At 34.3% G+C, this 18,956-nt stretch overlaps 1 long non-coding RNA gene, 2 other non-coding genes and 1 pseudogene across 4 annotated transcripts in view; 1 reads left to right on the forward strand and 3 right to left on the reverse strand.

The window, feature by feature from the left end:
- Positions 1 to 8,116, reverse strand: part of LOC148867404 (putative serine/threonine-protein phosphatase 2A regulatory subunit B'' subunit TON2) — a 54,085-nt pseudogene extending 45,969 nt beyond the window's left edge. Inside the window, exons 1-5 of the transcript XR_016109721.1 lie at positions 7,319 to 8,116; positions 4,337 to 4,428; positions 3,923 to 3,985; positions 3,630 to 3,728; positions 2,515 to 2,673 (exon numbers count right to left, since the gene is read on the reverse strand). The product of XR_016109721.1 is annotated as a putative serine/threonine-protein phosphatase 2A regulatory subunit B'' subunit TON2 (transcript). The remainder of the gene's footprint in view (positions 1 to 2,514; positions 2,674 to 3,629; positions 3,729 to 3,922; positions 3,986 to 4,336; positions 4,429 to 7,318) is intronic.
- A 3,013-nt stretch (positions 8,117 to 11,129) lies between these two features.
- On the forward strand, positions 11,130 to 11,621 carry LOC148867406 (uncharacterized). Its single transcript, XR_016109363.1, has 2 exons — positions 11,130 to 11,258; positions 11,340 to 11,621. It is a non-coding gene; the product is annotated as an uncharacterized LOC148867406 (long non-coding RNA).
- Positions 11,622 to 13,891: 2,270 nt separating this feature from the next.
- On the reverse strand, positions 13,892 to 13,998 carry LOC148867407 (small nucleolar RNA R71). The gene has a single exon (XR_016112100.1). It is a non-coding gene; the product is annotated as a small nucleolar RNA R71 (small nucleolar RNA).
- Positions 13,999 to 17,140: 3,142 nt separating this feature from the next.
- LOC148867408 (small nucleolar RNA R71) lies at positions 17,141 to 17,247 on the reverse strand. The gene has a single exon (XR_016112101.1). It is a non-coding gene; the product is annotated as a small nucleolar RNA R71 (small nucleolar RNA).
- Positions 17,248 to 18,956: the final 1,709 nt, after the last annotated feature.

Genomic DNA, 18,956 nt, shown 5'->3' on the forward strand with positions numbered 1-18,956 from the left:
AATGACAGATACTTTACCTAAACAAGGGGTTACTAGAGATCACTTGTTCTTGGCTCAATTGTAATTTGACATTGTTGCTTGGGAGGGTGCGCCTCACACTTCTCTTTTGGCCTTTTGTAATAGTGTGATTTAAGCCTCTGAACAAAATTTCCTTAGCAAAAGAAAAAATCTTTTTCCCTCATATATACAATACACTGCAAATATATCAAAGATAATTATTGTTGCCACTCACTGATTTCTTATCCCTCTGTTGCAGATTTTGGCTTTGGTTTTCTTCTTTGTTTGGGTGCAGGTGGATGTTACCTACGGAGGTTACTATTTTATTTGATCCCTCCTGTTTTACTTGGCTGAAGAAGAGATGGAGGATGATGTGGAGATGTGTCAGAGCAGCCTTGATTTGGACCATTCGTGAAGAGAGGCATGCAAGAATCCTCTCAGAGAAGGAAAGAAGCAAGGAAGAAATCAGGATTTGTGAGATGGTTAGGGCGATTCACTAGATCAAGACTCCGGAGTTGTTCTCCCAGTTCACCTTTGATGATATTTGGAGGAATTTGGTAGTTGTTAAAAGCTCCAAGAGAAAAGACAAAGTGGAGGTGGTCTGGTTACCACCAATTGAAGGTTTTGTTAAACTGAATTTTGATGGGAATAGTCGAGGTAATCCAAGCCCTTCTAGAATTGAAGGGATGGTGAGAGATGGAGAAGGTAAACTTAAGCACTTCTTTTTGGCCCTGTGGGTATGAGAGATTCTCTCAAAGCTGAACTGCTTGCTGCAATTCAAGGGGTGCAAATAGTTAGGGAGCTAAACTTGACAAATGCGGTGATAGAAGGGGACTCGAAAGTTGTGGTAGAATGGCTAAGGAATCCTGAGACTATAATTTAGTGCTACAATAGTGAAAGGAAAAAATTTACTTGGCTAACCAGGAAAATGAATTTAAGGATACAATGGGTGAGAAGATTGACAAATGGAATGACGGATGCTTTGGCTAAACAAGGGGTAAACAGGTCAATTTTATTCAGGGCACAATTGTAAGGCGCATTTTAGGATAGGCGCCTTGCCCAGGTCCTAGGTGTAGCATTTTCAAAAGGCGCACGCCTGGTGCACCTAGGCGTGCGCTTGATGTGCCTTGTGCCTTAGCCCAAGTGTGTGCCGTTTGAAAATTTTATGCTTTTTTGCCTTTTTTGAACCTAGCGGCCAAAGCGCAGTAGAACCCCCTATTTTAATGTTGTTCATTCATTCGTCTTAAAAAAATGTCTTCTTAAAAGGCAATTAAAACTATAAAATCAATATTTTTTGTGTGAGAACTAAGAATTTAAGACCTTAACATGGACTTGTTTAGGCTTGCCTCGAGGGGAGTGGTACAAAGGCAGCTCGTAGAATCAAGAATGTAATAAGTTTTACATCTCATTAGCTATTTGAAGTAATGCAATTGAGGAAAAAAAAAGAGATTGTGGGTTTTACATGCTTGAAAATGTTTTATATGTTTGATTTTATTTTTAAATTTTCATTTGAATATGCTTTTACATGTTATGTTTATGTATTTTAATTTTAGATAATAGGTTTTTAAAACATTAAGTTTATATTTTTTTATTAATATTATATTTAAGATTTTTATTGTTTGCATTTTTTTGAATTTTCTGACATTTTTTATTTTTTAGCTTTTTCTGTATTTTTGCGCCTTGCTTCAAAAAGGTGTGCGCCTCGCCTTGCACTTTTTTTTAGGAATTCCTCGCCTTGTGCTTTTAAAACACTGGTTTTTCTTTTGTATGAGAAGTAGCAGCTCAGGCCTCTCTAAGGGATGATTGTAAAGATTGTACATAAAGTATTTTAATAAAACTCAATTTATTCATCAAAAAAATCAAACATCTAAGATTTAATGTTTTAGAATATCATCAAAATTTTCTGATATTTCGTTAAAATTATTGAAAACTTTTTTGAAATATTTTCTTAAAGAACAAATGGGGATTCTATGATTGGATGACCAGCTTACTATTCAAAATGCAATTCCATAAGTCACTATAATTCAAAAAAGAAGAAAAAGGGCACACAACTATGAAGGAGAATTCTCAATCTAATCAAAACATATATTAATAAAAAAGACAGTCAAAATGGCGCATCAATGGCATCTTTACAGGAGAATATGACTAAAAGATTCAAAGGGAAACAAAGAGAGATTCCTATTTAAGTCCTTTAATCTTCTCTTATTTGATATATGTGGCTACGTGCTATTTGCCATGGCTTTTTGAGTCTTAAATATGAAATTATACTCTAACAATTCATGAAGTTTCACTAACAAATTTAACGTTTTAAGTAACATTTGCTAATTTCTTTAGATTTTTCAAATATTTTATCCCCAAGATTTTCCATTTTTGCATGGTGAAACATCCATCAATACCAAAATTGCAAACCATGCTTCAGCCTATTTAAATTTGCACTTCTTGTATCTCATTTCTTTACTTTGCAACAACAAATTTGCTTGATTGGTTACTGATCCAAAAAAAAATTGCAAAACTCACTGTTCGCATCACATAAAGGTAAAATGGCAGGATGGCAATTCTTCCAGACTCATCTTTCTCAAACTTCATAAAATTTGAAGGGCTGAAAAAACGACGACATTTTGGTCCTATTTGCTCTGTACAAACAGAGGCAATATGGCAAAAATCTTCATAATTCATCTGCAAGAAGAGAATTCCAAGAAATGCATGAGCTTTCTTTCCAAATCGAAATGCTTGCATGTAATAGATGATTCCAGAAAATAAAAAAAAATAAATAACAAGTTTCTCATTTTGATCTCAAAACGGAAGCAGGAAGAATAGATCAAAGACCCAAAAAAGACTTCAAAACATATTAGTCAAAGTATGTAAAGGTGGAAAACAGATGTAAGAAAGCAGAAGAAAATTCAATTGAAAAGACAAAGATAAATAGAAAATGTAAATTGAACTATATTAAGAATGTGGTTTGATCATTAAATTACCACAAAAACAGAATTTTGAAATATCTTTTATTGAAGGCATTATTTTTTAGACAAAGTTCAAATTGTATTAACTATCAAAAAGATAGAACGAGGTACATACAAGTCTAGTAAATACAAGAATCCCAAAAAGATAAGTGGAGTGAGCTTTTATGCACCCCTAAACCAGTCAAAGATCCAACTAGACCAACTGTATCTATGAAATTCATCTGGCAATAATTATAAGGCCATTGCCCAATGCTGGACCCAGCTACCCAAGGTCTTGGGAAGGGTGAACTGGATAAGGACCTAACCTTTGGCATTTTCTTGTGCAAAGTGGGCAGTCTCAGTCTCTCAGAATTTGATTCTCAAGCTTGTAAGCCTGATATTTTACCATTGGACCAAGCAATAGCCCCTTTTCTGGCAACAATTCAAGTCCTACATTCCACCATTCTAATCAAGTAGTACTGAAACTAAATTCAGAATATAATCAGAAGGCATAATTATACATTTTGCAATACTATGTTCATAAAGTAAATACAAAGGATGCTTTCAAGTAAAATACATGCTATAATACAATAAGAAAGAATAGTGCAAATATTTGAATTATAACTTCACAAGATAACTCAGTATACCTATAGCCCCCAAGTTTAAGTAATTATAAAGAAGGAACATACAAACCTTCTCAGCACCAGTGGCATCATCAATCACACAATTTTCTCTTAAGCAAACCCACATAGCATCTAGATCATCAGCATTGAGCAAAAGATCTTAGGAGAACTCCATATTCAGTTAAGACCAAAACCCATTTTATGGGTCAAAAGATGAACCAATTTCTAAATGATTTTATGTACAAGCAGATTCCTGTTCACTGAAAGAATATCTCAAAAGGGCAAAGTGTGATATTCATAGCAAACATCAATTAGAATATCAAGCAGTGCAAACAGGAAAATAAATCAATCTTGTAAGGGTACCTTGAGAAAACGGTACTTTGCCAGTCTTTGCACCCTATGACTAATAGATCCCTCTTCAGGTTTCTGTATCATAGAAAAATAAGAAATAAATGAATAAGAAGAATCAGAAAACAATTAAAAAATCATGGCATATAAACAATAGTAACAAATTTATGATAGTGGAATCCTAATTATATGTTCAAGGAAAATACACTTAGTACTTTTGCATGGATACAAATTAGGCATCAGAATTATGGATGCTCTAAAAGAAGGATGTCTAATAATGAAAATCAGATTAAGGAGGAATGCAAGGCCTAAATTAATGACTTTTTCTGTTTGTTCATTCATCATCCCTTTGTAATATACAATATCCTGTAAACTCATGTAAGGAAGAAAAATGAGCCAACCACCCAAACAAACAACTGTGGTGCATGCCTTTCTGTAGAAGCTCGGGATAGCTCCAGCTTCAGCATTCTTCTGCTGTCTCTCCTTGAAAATTTCAAGCAAGATCCTCTTTGTTTCAAGCTCTGCAAGTGAGAATGACAGGTGGCAAAGGTAGTCTTAGATAGGAGGATTAAGCAGTATTAACATGCATAAGTGGTACTATGGTTGAAATAAATGCAAAGGAGATGATAGTAACATTAGTATTAATGATCTAATCAGCGGAACTGACATATAGAGGTTTAAGTAAGGAAAATATAAAATTAAAACTGATTTTAAAGATGAGCACCCTGTAGTGTTGATTTTATTGGAATACCCTCGTAATTTAAATTAAAACAGGACAGATTTCGCATATTAAAATTGTGCATTCACTTCATCAGAATTCAGAAGACAAAATGATGACAGTAAAAAGAATAAAACTTGAATACAATTCAAGGATATTTTATTTATTTTAGGAAAAGATGCTTCCTTGAATCTAAGCATGCCAAGAAAGAGTGATATTCTTATCCACAGCTTTAGACAAACAAGTGTCATATGGGATCTCAATTCTAACAAGTTTTTTCTTCAATCAGTAACTGTTAAGATTTTTAGACCATAAAAAGAATGAGTTGTGTACAATATACCAAACATCCCCATGCATAGACTGAAAATCATCCACCCAATCCACTCTTATTTATTGTGTTACAATTGAGCCCAAAAATATTTTATCCCTGTTCACCCTTTGTTTGGCCAATGCATTCTTGAACCTGTTTGCTGATCTCCTAACCCAATGAGAAGTTGATTGTAATCCCCTAGCCAAACGTCTGATTTCCCTTATAACATATCTGAACTGTCATATTGCCTAGATATTGTTTTCCAGCCACTTCACCAGAATTTTAAAGTCCCCCAGCCAATTATAACAAAACTTCAACCAAGAAGCCATGTACTCCCTCTATTCATTGGCTGAGAATTTCTTTTTTAACTCATGCCCAACATACAATAAAAGACCTGATTAGGCATTCCAAGTTAGTAAAGGAATTTCATCCATCAATCATCCATGATATGTGAGGGTGAGCGTTGGCACTACAGTTGGGTTGCTCCACTGCAACCTGGGTGACCAGGGTTCAAATCTTGGAAACAGCCTCTCGGTATGTGCAGGGGTATGGCTACGTACGATGTCCCTCCCCAGACCCCCGCATTAGTGGGAGCCTCGTTCACTGGGCTGCCCTTTTAATCATCTATGATATGTGTGCAGAAGTTTCATTTTTTCTTGTTCTTTATCTTTTTTTATAATAACATAAATGAAGATCACAAGGAAGATGAAGAGATTTCCCCCTAAATAAAGAACATAAAAGAAGACTTGCAACCACAATTTTACATAAAGACCGATTAAACTTCATAAAATGAATATTAGAAGGGAAGTGAAGAGATTTCACCCCAAGGAACGAACCAGAAGATGAATGTTCCACATCTTCAAACTCAGGATTTGCTAAGAACCAGCCCAACATTATAGACAATTAACAAAACTTTTCTTTTGTTTTGAACCGAGTCTAGTTCAATATTCTTCTTTCAGTACAGACTTTCTCTCCAAATATCGACATGAGAGGCTGCCATGTCTCACAATATTTCAACTTCTCAATGCATGTAAACAAGAAATAGAACAAAACAAAGTGATGTCACTTCTGAAGGATGGCTGTATTTTCAAGAGAGAAATACAATAAATGGGCAAACAAGAAAGGTTACTCTTCATTGGAGTTAGTCAGCATCTCAATGAAATAGAATCAAGTGGCATACCATCATTTAGCCTGACATTACCAGTCAAACTCATTCAAGCTTTTAGCCTTGCATAGTTTCAAGAAGATTCAATAACATCATATGGTTCCCACCCAAAGCCATCCTTCTCAAAATATCAAAATATCAAAATTCATATGTATAGCAAAGATGCTACCTTTTTGAGCTAGTAGTGGTCAGTCAGTGTAGTTCCCACTGATTCAGGAATAAATCTCACCCTCATTCTTACCCCCATCCCCCCCCCCAAAAAAAAGTCATATGTACAGCCTATTAACTATTAAGGCATATCTCTATTCTCTACAAATAAGGAAATCAATGCCTGCAGTTCAGGACCAAAGCACAACCAGCTATTTTAGAAGGGTTTGATTTGAATACATCAGATTATCTTGATTATTTTGAACAGAACACTCATATTTGAGCAGCACAACTTTGTAAAGGTGGAAAAATTGAAAATACTTTTGATAGGACACCGTATGGAACAATTGCTCTTTCCTGTCCCTATATATAAGTTATAGATTTGAATGGTAATTTTAATGGGATTGGGTATCTTGTGATAATTGGGTTAATTCTAATTAGTAATTCAAGTCTTAAAGGGAAACATTGGAGATCTAATGTGTATATGCACGTGCATGTGTGTACACTGTACACGTTGTAATTGGTAAGATTATTAATGAAGAACAATGTATTTTTGTCTTGTCAGACAAATCAGCCTCTATGTGCATCGTATAAAATCTCCCTAGATGTAGTCAATCTTATCTCTATGTTTATACTTTGCTTTAAACTTTCAGGAGTGTATTTGGTATGCCAGAGTTATATTACCTACATTTTTTTACTCCAGAAATTTTAAGTGATCCAAATACCACAAACAGATCAGAACTCCATATGCACAGCCATTGGTTTTTCCATGGGATTCAAAAATAAACAACGGTGTGCAAGTTTCTTTTAATGCGATCCTGGCACATAATAGACCAACCAATCAAATGGCACGCGCAAAAAGAAGAATGCATGCCCCTATCTAGTGAGAGTAAGCAATAAAACTATCAAATTAATTCGTATAGTAGCGAATGCCAGTTCAGACTGATTTACAACCTTAGTAGCCTTGACACTTAACCATCATTTAATCCAACGAGATTATCAGTTATGTATTAAATGAGTAAGATTAACAATTGTTTATGGTGAAAATCCGTAAAATGGGAGGACACTGACCCATCAGAGCTTCAGAGCCAAGTCCGGCGCCAGAACCAATGTACCTACGAAGGTTTCGAACCCACGTCATGGAGGATGCTGGCGGTATCTTCCTCTGCGGTGCATCGTGACCTTCGCCATCGCTTGAGCCGCTGTACATGCTTTCCTTTTTATCTTTAACTCTCACGGGGTGCGTTTAATCTTAAGAGCAATTTGAGTTCCACGGAAACCCTAGAGGCTAAAACCAGACACATGAACGGCCCAAAACCCTAGCTCCCACTTCCGCGATCTGGTTTTCACAAAGTTCCTTTGCTCTGGTCGAGGGTCTAACGAAATTACTCAGTGGGGCTGGAAATGGTGGGAACATCGACAATAACACTGTAACGTTGAAGATCTAAGATCTGTAATAAGTTGTAAATCTTTAAAGTACGGCCATGCCAAAAAACCCGAATGGTCTGAGACCAACTATCGCACTTGATCCAACCCAGTGGCTTTCAGATAGCCGCGTTATGACTTATCATGGATGTTTTATGGTAGAACCTCCCCTGGATTTGTTGTGATGCAGCACCAGTCTTCTTCCTACGTTCGGGTGGCAGTGAGGATTGCACAGGTGAAATATTTGAACGTGTAGATCGAATCGAACTATCCAATACTTACTTAAACCTCCCTTGCGGTAGGCCTAATTCCTAAAACTTCCTTCGTGGGTTTTGAAATGACTCCGTCATCCCTTGTACGCCTTTTACATGCGAGCTCGCTTCATGCTTTATATTTTTTAAGGGAAATCCCTTAAAATACTTAAATAACTTTGAAATTGTCTTCAATATCCGACATCCATATATATATATATAGATATATATATTTTTTTTTTAATATGATATTTTATATATTTATATAAAATTTGACTTGTTTATATCAGCTTTTAGAAAGTTATTTATTTATCTTTCTTATTTTTTATTTTTTATTATTTTATTTTCTTTTATTTTAAAAGTATAAAAAAAAATATTCATTGCATATTTTGATTAGATTAATCAAATTGCACATTATTAAAGGAAAATTTATGTTTTTCAATGCCTCTTATTTTAATGCATGTTATTATTACATTTAAAAAATACATCTAAGACAAATAGCATTTATATTATTAAAGAGATAAGGGGGTGATGTAAGGAGGCTTAGGTATTTTAGGCCCCTTAATCATTAAAGAACTCACAATATAAAACCCCAATATTGAAAAAGTAATAAAATATTATTAAATTAATAATAAACTAATAGTGCTATAATAAAATATTACTAAAATAATAATAGCATACAAATATATTAATTTATGGAGGAAAAGTAAAACAATGGAAAATGATAATTATATTAATAATTTTAGTAATATTTATTTTAGTAATTTGTTATAAAAATAATTTAACAATTTTAGTAATCTTTTTCCTCTAGTGTTTTGTTGTATTCATTTTACTTTATTAATCATTAAATGTTATAATTAAATTAATTTATAGATTAACTATTTTTAGTCATAATTAAACTAATCTAAGTCCAAGCTCACAATTAATATTGTGAAACAAATCTCCATTCCCATCTTTGTCCCCATCCTCAATGGGGTATCATTATCAATCGCCATCAATCATTGCCAAGGCAATATCCATCTCAACTCCATTAGGTCGGGGAAGATAAGTACCCAATGGGTAAATATTAGCAAAATTTTATCTAAAAACCATTAAAAAATAATTAATAACAATTAGAAGTTCATAAAATAATAATAAAAAAATGATTAAAAATAATAAAATAAACCACTTGCATGCCATATAAAAATGACAAATTTTAATTAAAATATTAAAACTAATAATGACCTAATTATAAATGTCATAAGGCTCTTATTTATGAATGATCATTTATAACTTAGCATAAACCTTGCTAAACCAACAAAGTTTAAGGCTCAATCAGTTTAATATGCAACCATATTATTGTCTTTAAAATGACAAAAAAGTTTAATAAACCAATTATTTTTAAACTATATATGTATAATAAATGTATATAAATATAAAATATTAAATTTATCAATTATAAACTTCATATAATTATTGGATTTCGATTATTGTTCTTTGGTTCATTTTATTAGTACTTTTTATTGTTATTTTATTAGTCTTTAATAATTAACATCTTAGTATTTGTACTTAATGTTATCGAATATTAATATTAATATTTTTATTTTATTAATTATTTCTTACTTATTTAGTATAACTAAAATTATTTTTTCTACCCCAAAATATATTGTATAAATATCTTCTTTATACATTATTATTATATTTAATAATTAATATCTTTGTTTACTATTATTGTTATAGTACTATTATTTTATTGTTAATTTAATAATATTTTAAAATATAAAAATGCAACTTAATAAAGTTGCACACTATTACTAAATACTATGGGTAATTGAGTAGTACTAATAATTAATGTATTTTAAAATTTTCAGTATTAGTAATAATTACAATATTTTTAATAATGGCAATTTTCTTAAATTACCCATACTATTTAGTTAATTGACAGACTGTACACTTATTGTTTATATATCGTCTTAGACTATCCCCTAAGTTTTATGACAATTTACTAGCTCTACCCCTATCGTTAGCATCTATTAATGTTCCATCAAAATTCGTGCACATGTAACCCCACCTATATATTTTTTTTTCAAAACCCAATATACCATTTTCTTTATATGCATAAAGCTATGAAAATGCACTACTTTCGATTAAATGAACTTCACCTTACATACACCTTTCCACCATCTAAGAATAGGGTCGAGCTTAGGATGGGAGAAACTCTCCAATTTGCATTCTTTGGCTCAATGAACAAGAATAAGGAGGTGATGAGATTGCAATAATAGATCCACTACTTTGCGAACTTGGGGTTGGAGGCCAATAGGGGCATGCTGTTGTTCGCTGTACCAATGGTGATGTCAATTTCGGTGTCAACCAGGGCTTTGATGATAGCTGGGTTGTTTCAGATCAAGGTGGACTAGAGCAATTTTGTTGTCACCATAGGTGGGGGAAAGTTGTTGGCAACTGAAGAGCAAGTTTGGGGTGTCCCTGCCTTGTGGTCATTTGCAACCTGTATCTTGTGGTCTTCGTCCAATGAAAACTCGTTTTGATGCCTTAAGGGCATCAATTCAGGGGTATTTTCGGCCTTATAGTAGTCAAATTGTCTCACTTTCCTAGTTAATTTCAATGTTATTTCATCTAAGGGTCTCTATGCAAATTCAGTGCAAAACTGAGAAGTTTACATGGCTAAAATGCAATTTTTTGGAAGTAGGTGTAAAATCAGCTGAGATAGGGGGTATTTTTGTGGAAAACTGAAAGCAGTAAGGCGTCTCATAGCAGCTAAACCTAGTTTGGCGCCCCTCCTACTGTATTAACATGCTCCCCACGTCTTAGCAAACCCTAGGGCGCTTTTTAACCCATTTTTTTAACTCTTAACAAACCCTAACCACCCCTGGGTGTTTAATCTCCACCCTCCACTTCTTTTAATTTCATCAGCTCATTCAAGGGCACTCTCTTTTTAGCATTCTAACCATAGGAACCACCTAACTTATAACATTCACCATTCAGCCTTTACCCATTAAATATCAACCTTACATAATAATTGGTGCCTTATCTTTTACTTCTCAGCCTCAGGATCACCCTTGACCCATCATAACCCTTCATTCTAAACCCTAGGGCACCCATATTTTTGCTAAAACCCAATTACTACCCACTTCTTTCTCTCTATTCCCAGTTGTGTCCACCCATCTATATAAAAAGGACCATAGGGGCCCTGTAGAAGGGGTTGGCCAATTCACCCAGTTACAAATCTAAGGTTTATTGAGGAGTTCAAGGGTTGTGGAAGGGGAGGACATCCATTTTTATCAGGAGGGGTTTCTGCAAACTGTTCAACCATTCTACAACAACCGCCACTTGATTTGGTCAACCTTTATTTTCTTTTCTATTATTTTTATTTCTATAATCTATTACATTTAATTATTGTTTGTTTCTCTGTTTTGTAGATCTAAATTCGTTGATTCAAGGCTATGGTGTCCCGAGGGGTTCGAGGGTTGTAGAAAAAGATGGACGCCTAGTTTTTGTCAGGAGGGGTTTCTGCAAACTGTATGCCCGATCTGCAACTACCGCCATTGTATCCGGATTTTGAATCTTTTTTTTATTATTTTATTTTATTTCCTTTGTTGATGCCCATACTTTATTAAATTATGGTTTTTATTTATTGTCTTATTTAAATTTGAAACATTTAATTTCAACAATAATATATTTTATTTTCGTATTTTCTGCCATTCTCGATTGCATTCTCTTGTTCGGATTTAAGTATATATCAAATTTCCCTCGCTTCACTGTGGATACGACTCGTTCTCAACCATTTAATATGTTAGTAGTTATTTGAGAAACAAAAAAAAAATTATAAATGTTTAAACTGGTGTTCTAAAGTGGTTAACGACACACTTCGGGACACACCAAGTTTTTGGCGCCGTTGTCGGGGGAGCAACGGAGAAAATTTTTTATTTGCTTTGTCTGGATCTGTTTCATTATTTTTTTATTTTCGTTGATTACTTGATTATATTGTTTCTCATTGATTTTGCAAGATGGAATAGCGAAAGGTGGGGTACCAGAGCATTACGGGGCTGCAAGACGGAAGAGAAAAGAAGAGAAATTGGAATGCGTTTTAGGTGTAGTCGTCCCATTTTATTTTTAGTTTTTTCTGTTTTTTTAACTATTTTTTTTTTCAGTTGAATAGTGATTTTCGAAATGTTAATTATTTCTTTCCTACAATCTTTTTTTTTTGTATTATTTTTTCTTCAGTCTTGTTTCTAGATCTATTTTCTTTCTTTATTTTAATTTATTGTTCAATTTTTTGTCTTATTAGGTTTGTGTTTTTCTTTTATTTAAAAAAAACATAAATTTTGTTCGTTATTTTATTTTTTTATTGTCGCATGATTTCCTTTTGTATAATTTATTTTCGATTTAATTTTTAGAATATAAATTTTCTTGTAATAATTTTTTTGTTAAACTTTTTAGCATAATTATTTATTTTATTTTCTGCTTGCTATAATTATTTGTCGCCTTATTTAAATTCCTTTTTGTTAGTGCTTTAATTTAAAAATTAATTGTTAAAGAGAAAATTGTTTAAATTTTTTAATTTGAATTTCAAAATTTAAATTTAGAATTTCAAATTAAAAAATAAATAAATAAATAAATAAAATAAAAAATGCATCTGCATTCCATCATTTAGGGTTTGATATTCTAGAACATGCATCATATAGGTTTATTTAATTGCTGAAATTGTTTTGTTAGTTGTGAATGTGTTGGGTTTATTTTATTTTAATTGCTTATTGTGCTTAATTAATTTTATTCTTTTATATTATATTGCTAATTGCAATTTAGAAATAATTGTTCATGCATTGTAGTTAATTGCATTCATTTTGCGTTTATTTTGTCATTTCGTTAATCCATTTTAAGGGCATCCAACTTAAATAAGATAAGGTGGGGATTTGATCACCCTTCCTTGGCCAAAAAATCACCACCCTTCACGTGTGGTTTATCCTAACCCTAATTTAAATTTTGGATAGCAAGACCCTTTAAGGAAGCCTCACATTTGGTTCAAAGGTGTGCTGATTTTTAGGAAAATTTGTGATTACTTTCCATAATTAGCGATTGGTGTCTAAGGAAAGAGGATAAACGGTTATGCCAAAGTGGATTTTGTGGTTATTTAATTTGGTCATTGCGATAGCAAGGGGGGCCTCCCACATCCCCACTTCTTACCTCGCTAACCAAAGGAAGTGGTGTAATTCCATGTGAACCTAAAAGGATTCAAATTGGTTGAACCACTAGTTTAGGAAACCCTAGGTCAGCCCTAGGTCGTGTGGTCGATTTGTTTGCATTTTTTATTTGAAAGTTTAAAAATTCAAATTTGAATTTAAATTTAAAAATCTAAATTTGAATTTAATTTTAAAAATTTTAAAATTTGAATAAAAAAGAGAAAAATAAAAAAATAATAAATAATATAAATTTTCAAATTTCAAAATCCAAATTTGAAATTAGATTCAAAATTTCAACAAAAAGAGAAGGCACTTCTAAGTTGTATGTTGGGAAGGAGATCTCTAAGGAGAGATATTGTAGAACCCGTACCCGAAATAGAGAGATACCTCCATCACCAGCAACGCAACCAAATAGCCGGAATCAATGATGCCCAATCCAAAAAGTTGAATGAATACTTCACTCCAACCCAATATAACCATTCATCTTGCATTTAGTTACCCGATACTCAAGCCTTGCAATATGAAGTTAAGTCAAGCACAATCTAGATGCTCCCCTCTTTCTATAGGAACTCGAGTGAGGACTCATACAAGAACATATACGAGTTTATGGAATTCTGCTTCATAATAAGGATCCATAATTCTAATGATGATGCCCTTAGATTGACTATTTTCTCCTTCTCTTTGAAAAATAAGGCCAAGCACTAGTTAGGACTATAGGGAGACCCATTAGAACTTGGGCAGAAATGCAACAAAAATTCCTTAAAAAGTTTTATCCTATAGGCCGAACTAATATCATGAGAAGATCCATCATTGGATTCACCCAAACACCGGGTGAACAAATTCATGAGGCTTGGGAGAGGATAAAGGAGTTAATGAGAAAATGCCCACATCATGGCCTGTCCTAAATCAATACAGTCAAATGGTAAATGCATCCTATGGGGGGCATTTACGAGCATGAGCGAGGATGAAACTTATGCTCTTTTCGAGGGTAGGGTTCTGTGAGGTTAGGAATAATTTAGAGCCCGAGGCATGCCATTTCTGTAAAGTTGGATAGGGTAGATCTTCTAGCACATAAGCTTGACTAGTTTTTCACCTTTAACCATTTGTGCCAGCTCAACCCACGAGGTTGGTGACTATCCTACGATGACCCAGTTTCCACTCTTTATCCAATAACAAGTTTAGGCAGCCCAAAGTTTCTCAAGACCCAACAACAATCCATATTCCAATACTTACAACCCTAGGTGGAGAAATCACCATAATTTTTCTTGGATGACACATAAACCCAATCTACAGTCCCAACAATATTAGCATCTGTCCAACTCCATGACCTAGCAGTTTTAGAGGCCATCAGTACAAAGTTAGTTACAGTAAGTGTACCCCATGAATCAATTGACCCAACCATATCAAGGTTACCTACAACCTCCGCAATCCCGTTCAGTAGATGATCAATTCATGTAGCTTTAGCAATTGATCCTAATTCAGCAGCAGTGCATTGCTAGGCTAGAAAGCCAAATAGGACAGCTAGCCGAAGATAATGCAATGGGAGAAGTGGGGCAATTACCAAGTCAACTGGCTACAAACCCTAGGAATCAGCCACCGGATTTTCCTCAACAAATTTAACCACTTTCTAAGAATCCCCAATTCAAAAATGCTAAAGTTGTTGCAGTTTTTGGGAAAATTTTGGAAGACCCATATGAGAAGAAGAATAGTGAAAAAGAAAAAAAATGAGCCGAAAGACCCTAAGTTGGGGGGAAGGGAAAACTTAGAAGAAGAACCTAAAGTCAACCAACTAGTGGTCCCCTTTCCAACCGCACTTACAGTCGGGCTGTTGTGGAAAATGAAAGAGATTCGCAACAAGGAGATTAGGGAACTCTTCAAACAAGTAAACATTAACACCCCTCTCCTCGATGCAATCCAACATCTCCCAGCTTATGTCAAGTTTTTGAAAGAGCTATGCATCCAAAAGAGGGAGCCATGATCGACCCCACAAAAAGTGATGCTCTCGGTAGATGTGAGTGCGGTCATCCTGAACCAATTTCCTTGGAAGATGAAAGACCTAGGTGATTTTCTCATCAGCTCTATCATTTATGGAATCACCTTTGATCGGGCCCTTTTTGATCTTGGGGCCTAGGTGTTCCTCTCATCAGCTGTATCATTTATGGAATCACCTTTGATCGGGCTCTATTTGATCTTGGGGCCAGTGTAAACCTACTCCTATCTATCATATACGAAAGGTTCAGGATTGTCGAGTTAAAACCTACCCCGGTAATTTTTTGTATTATTTTTTCTTCAGTCTTGTTTCTAGATCTATTTTCTTTCTTTATTTTAATTTATTGTTCAATTTTTTGTCTTATTAGGTTTGTGTTTTTCTTTTATTTAAAAAAAACATAAATTTTGTTCGTTATTTTATTTTTTTATTGTCGCATGATTTCCTTTTGTATAATTTATTTTCGATTTAATTTTTAGAATATAAATTTTCTTGTAATAATTTTTTTGTTAAACTTTTTAGCATAATTATTTATTTTATTTTCTGCTTGCTATAATTATTTGTCGCCTTATTTAAATTCCTTTTTGTTAGTGCTTTAATTTAAAAATTAATTGTTAAAGAGAAAATTGTTTAAATTTTTTAATTTGAATTTCAAAATTTAAATTTAGAATTTCAAATTAAAAAATAAATAAATAAATAAATAAAATAAAAAATGCATCTGCATTCCATCATTTAGGGTTTGATATTCTAGAACATGCATCATATAGGTTTATTTAATTGCTGAAATTGTTTTGTTAGTTGTGAATGTGTTGGGTTTATTTTATTTTAATTGCTTATTGTGCTTAATTAATTTTATTCTTTTATATTATATTGCTAATTGCAATTTAGAAATAATTGTTCATGCATTGTAGTTAATTGCATTCATTTTGCGTTTATTTTGTCATTTCGTTAATCCATTTTAAGGGCATCCAACTTAAATAAGATAAGGTGGGGATTTGATCACCCTTCCTTGGCCAAAAAATCACCACCCTTCACGTGTGGTTTATCCTAACCCTAATTTAAATTTTGGATAGCAAGACCCTTTAAGGAAGCCTCACATTTGGTTCAAAGGTGTGCTGATTTTTAGGAAAATTTGTGATTACTTTCCATAATTAGCGATTGGTGTCTAAGGAAAGAGGATAAACGGTTATGCCAAAGTGGATTTTGTGGTTATTTAATTTGGTCATTGCGATAGCAAGGGGGGCCTCCCACATCCCCACTTCTTACCTCGCTAACCAAAGGAAGTGGTGTAATTCCATGTGAACCTAAAAGGATTCAAATTGGTTGAACCACTAGTTTAGGAAACCCTAGGTCAGCCCTAGGTCGTGTGGTCGATTTGTTTGCATTTTTTATTTGAAAGTTTAAAAATTCAAATTTGAATTTAAATTTAAAAATCTAAATTTGAATTTAATTTTAAAAATTTTAAAATTTGAATAAAAAAGAGAAAAATAAAAAAATAATAAATAATATAAATTTTCAAATTTCAAAATCCAAATTTGAAATTAGATTCAAAATTTCAACAAAAAGAGAAGGCACTTCTAAGTTGTATGTTGGGAAGGAGATCTCTAAGGAGAGATATTGTAGAACCCGTACCCGAAATAGAGAGATACCTCCATCACCAGCAACGCAACCAAATAGCCGGAATCAATGATGCCCAATCCAAAAAGTTGAATGAATACTTCACTCCAACCCAATATAACCATTCATCTTGCATTTAGTTACCCGATACTCAAGCCTTGCAATATGAAGTTAAGTCAAGCACAATCTAGATGCTCCCCTCTTTCTATAGGAACTCGAGTGAGGACTCATACAAGAACATATACGAGTTTATGGAATTCTGCTTCATAATAAGGATCCATAATTCTAATGATGATGCCCTTAGATTGACTATTTTCTCCTTCTCTTTGAAAAATAAGGCCAAGCACTAGTTAGGACTATAGGGAGACCCATTAGAACTTGGGCAGAAATGCAACAAAAATTCCTTAAAAAGTTTTATCCTATAGGCCGAACTAATATCATGAGAAGATCCATCATTGGATTCACCCAAACACCGGGTGAACAAATTCATGAGGCTTGGGAGAGGATAAAGGAGTTAATGAGAAAATGCCCACATCATGGCCTGTCCTAAATCAATACAGTCAAATGGTAAATGCATCCTATGGGGGGCATTTACGAGCATGAGCGAGGATGAAACTTATGCTCTTTTCGAGGGTAGGGTTCTGTGAGGTTAGGAATAATTTAGAGCCCGAGGCATGCCATTTCTGTAAAGTTGGATAGGGTAGATCTTCTAGCACATAAGCTTGACTAGTTTTTCACCTTTAACCATTTGTGCCAGCTCAACCCACGAGGTTGGTGACTATCCTACGATGACCCAGTTTCCACTCTTTATCCAATAACAAGTTTAGGCAGCCCAAAGTTTCTCAAGACCCAACAACAATCCATATTCCAATACTTACAACCCTAGGTGGAGAAATCACCATAATTTTTCTTGGATGACACATAAACCCAATCTACAGTCCCAACAATATTAGCATCTGTCCAACTCCATGACCTAGCAGTTTTAGAGGCCATCAGTACAAAGTTAGTTACAGTAAGTGTACCCCATGAATCAATTGACCCAACCATATCAAGGTTACCTACAACCTCCGCAATCCCGTTCAGTAGATGATCAATTCATGTAGCTTTAGCAATTGATCCTAATTCAGCAGCAGTGCATTGCTAGGCTAGAAAGCCAAATAGGACAGCTAGCCGAAGATAATGCAATGGGAGAAGTGGGGCAATTACCAAGTCAACTGGCTACAAACCCTAGGAATCAGCCACCGGATTTTCCTCAACAAATTTAACCACTTTCTAAGAATCCCCAATTCAAAAATGCTAAAGTTGTTGCAGTTTTTGGGAAAATTTTGGAAGACCCATATGAGAAGAAGAATAGTGAAAAAGAAAAAAAATGAGCCGAAAGACCCTAAGTTGGGGGGAAGGGAAAACTTAGAAGAAGAACCTAAAGTCAACCAACTAGTGGTCCCCTTTCCAACCGCACTTACAGTCGGGCTGTTGTGGAAAATGAAAGAGATTCGCAACAAGGAGATTAGGGAACTCTTCAAACAAGTAAACATTAACACCCCTCTCCTCGATGCAATCCAACATCTCCCAGCTTATGTCAAGTTTTTGAAAGAGCTATGCATCCAAAAGAGGGAGCCATGATCGACCCCACAAAAAGTGATGCTCTCGGTAGATGTGAGTGCGGTCATCCTGAACCAATTTCCTTGGAAGATGAAAGACCTAGGTGATTTTCTCATCAGCTCTATCATTTATGGAATCACCTTTGATCGGGCCCTTTTTGATCTTGGGGCCTAGGTGTTCCTCTCATCAGCTGTATCATTTATGGAATCACCTTTGATCGGGCTCTATTTGATCTTGGGGCCAGTGTAAACCTACTCCTATCTATCATATACGAAAGGTTCAGGATTGTCGAGTTAAAACCTACCCCGGTAATTTTGCAACTCGCTAATTGGTCAGTGAAGACTCCTCGAGGTGTTATCGAGGATGTCATTGTTAGGATAGAGAACTGTTAGTTCCCTGTAGGCTTTGTTGTCCCATACATTACCCCAACCAAAGAACTGAACCATAACCCAATAATCTTAGGATGGCCGTTTATAAAAACGGCCAATGCAAATATCAACGACAAATCAGGGGAAATGGACAAGTTATAGTTGAATGCTTTTAGTGCTTCCAAGTATCTAGACCTAGGGGGAGATGGATTCACGGTAGATAAACTGAACCTTATAGATGGATAACCTACCATTTTAGGTCCATTTTCGCTTAATAATGGT

The sequence above is a fragment of the Nelumbo lutea genome, chromosome 3 (genome assembly GCF_056320005.1).
Source record: "Nelumbo lutea isolate HS-2025 chromosome 3, American lotus-T2T, whole genome shotgun sequence".
Taxonomy (NCBI): domain Eukaryota; kingdom Viridiplantae; phylum Streptophyta; class Magnoliopsida; order Proteales; family Nelumbonaceae; genus Nelumbo; species Nelumbo lutea.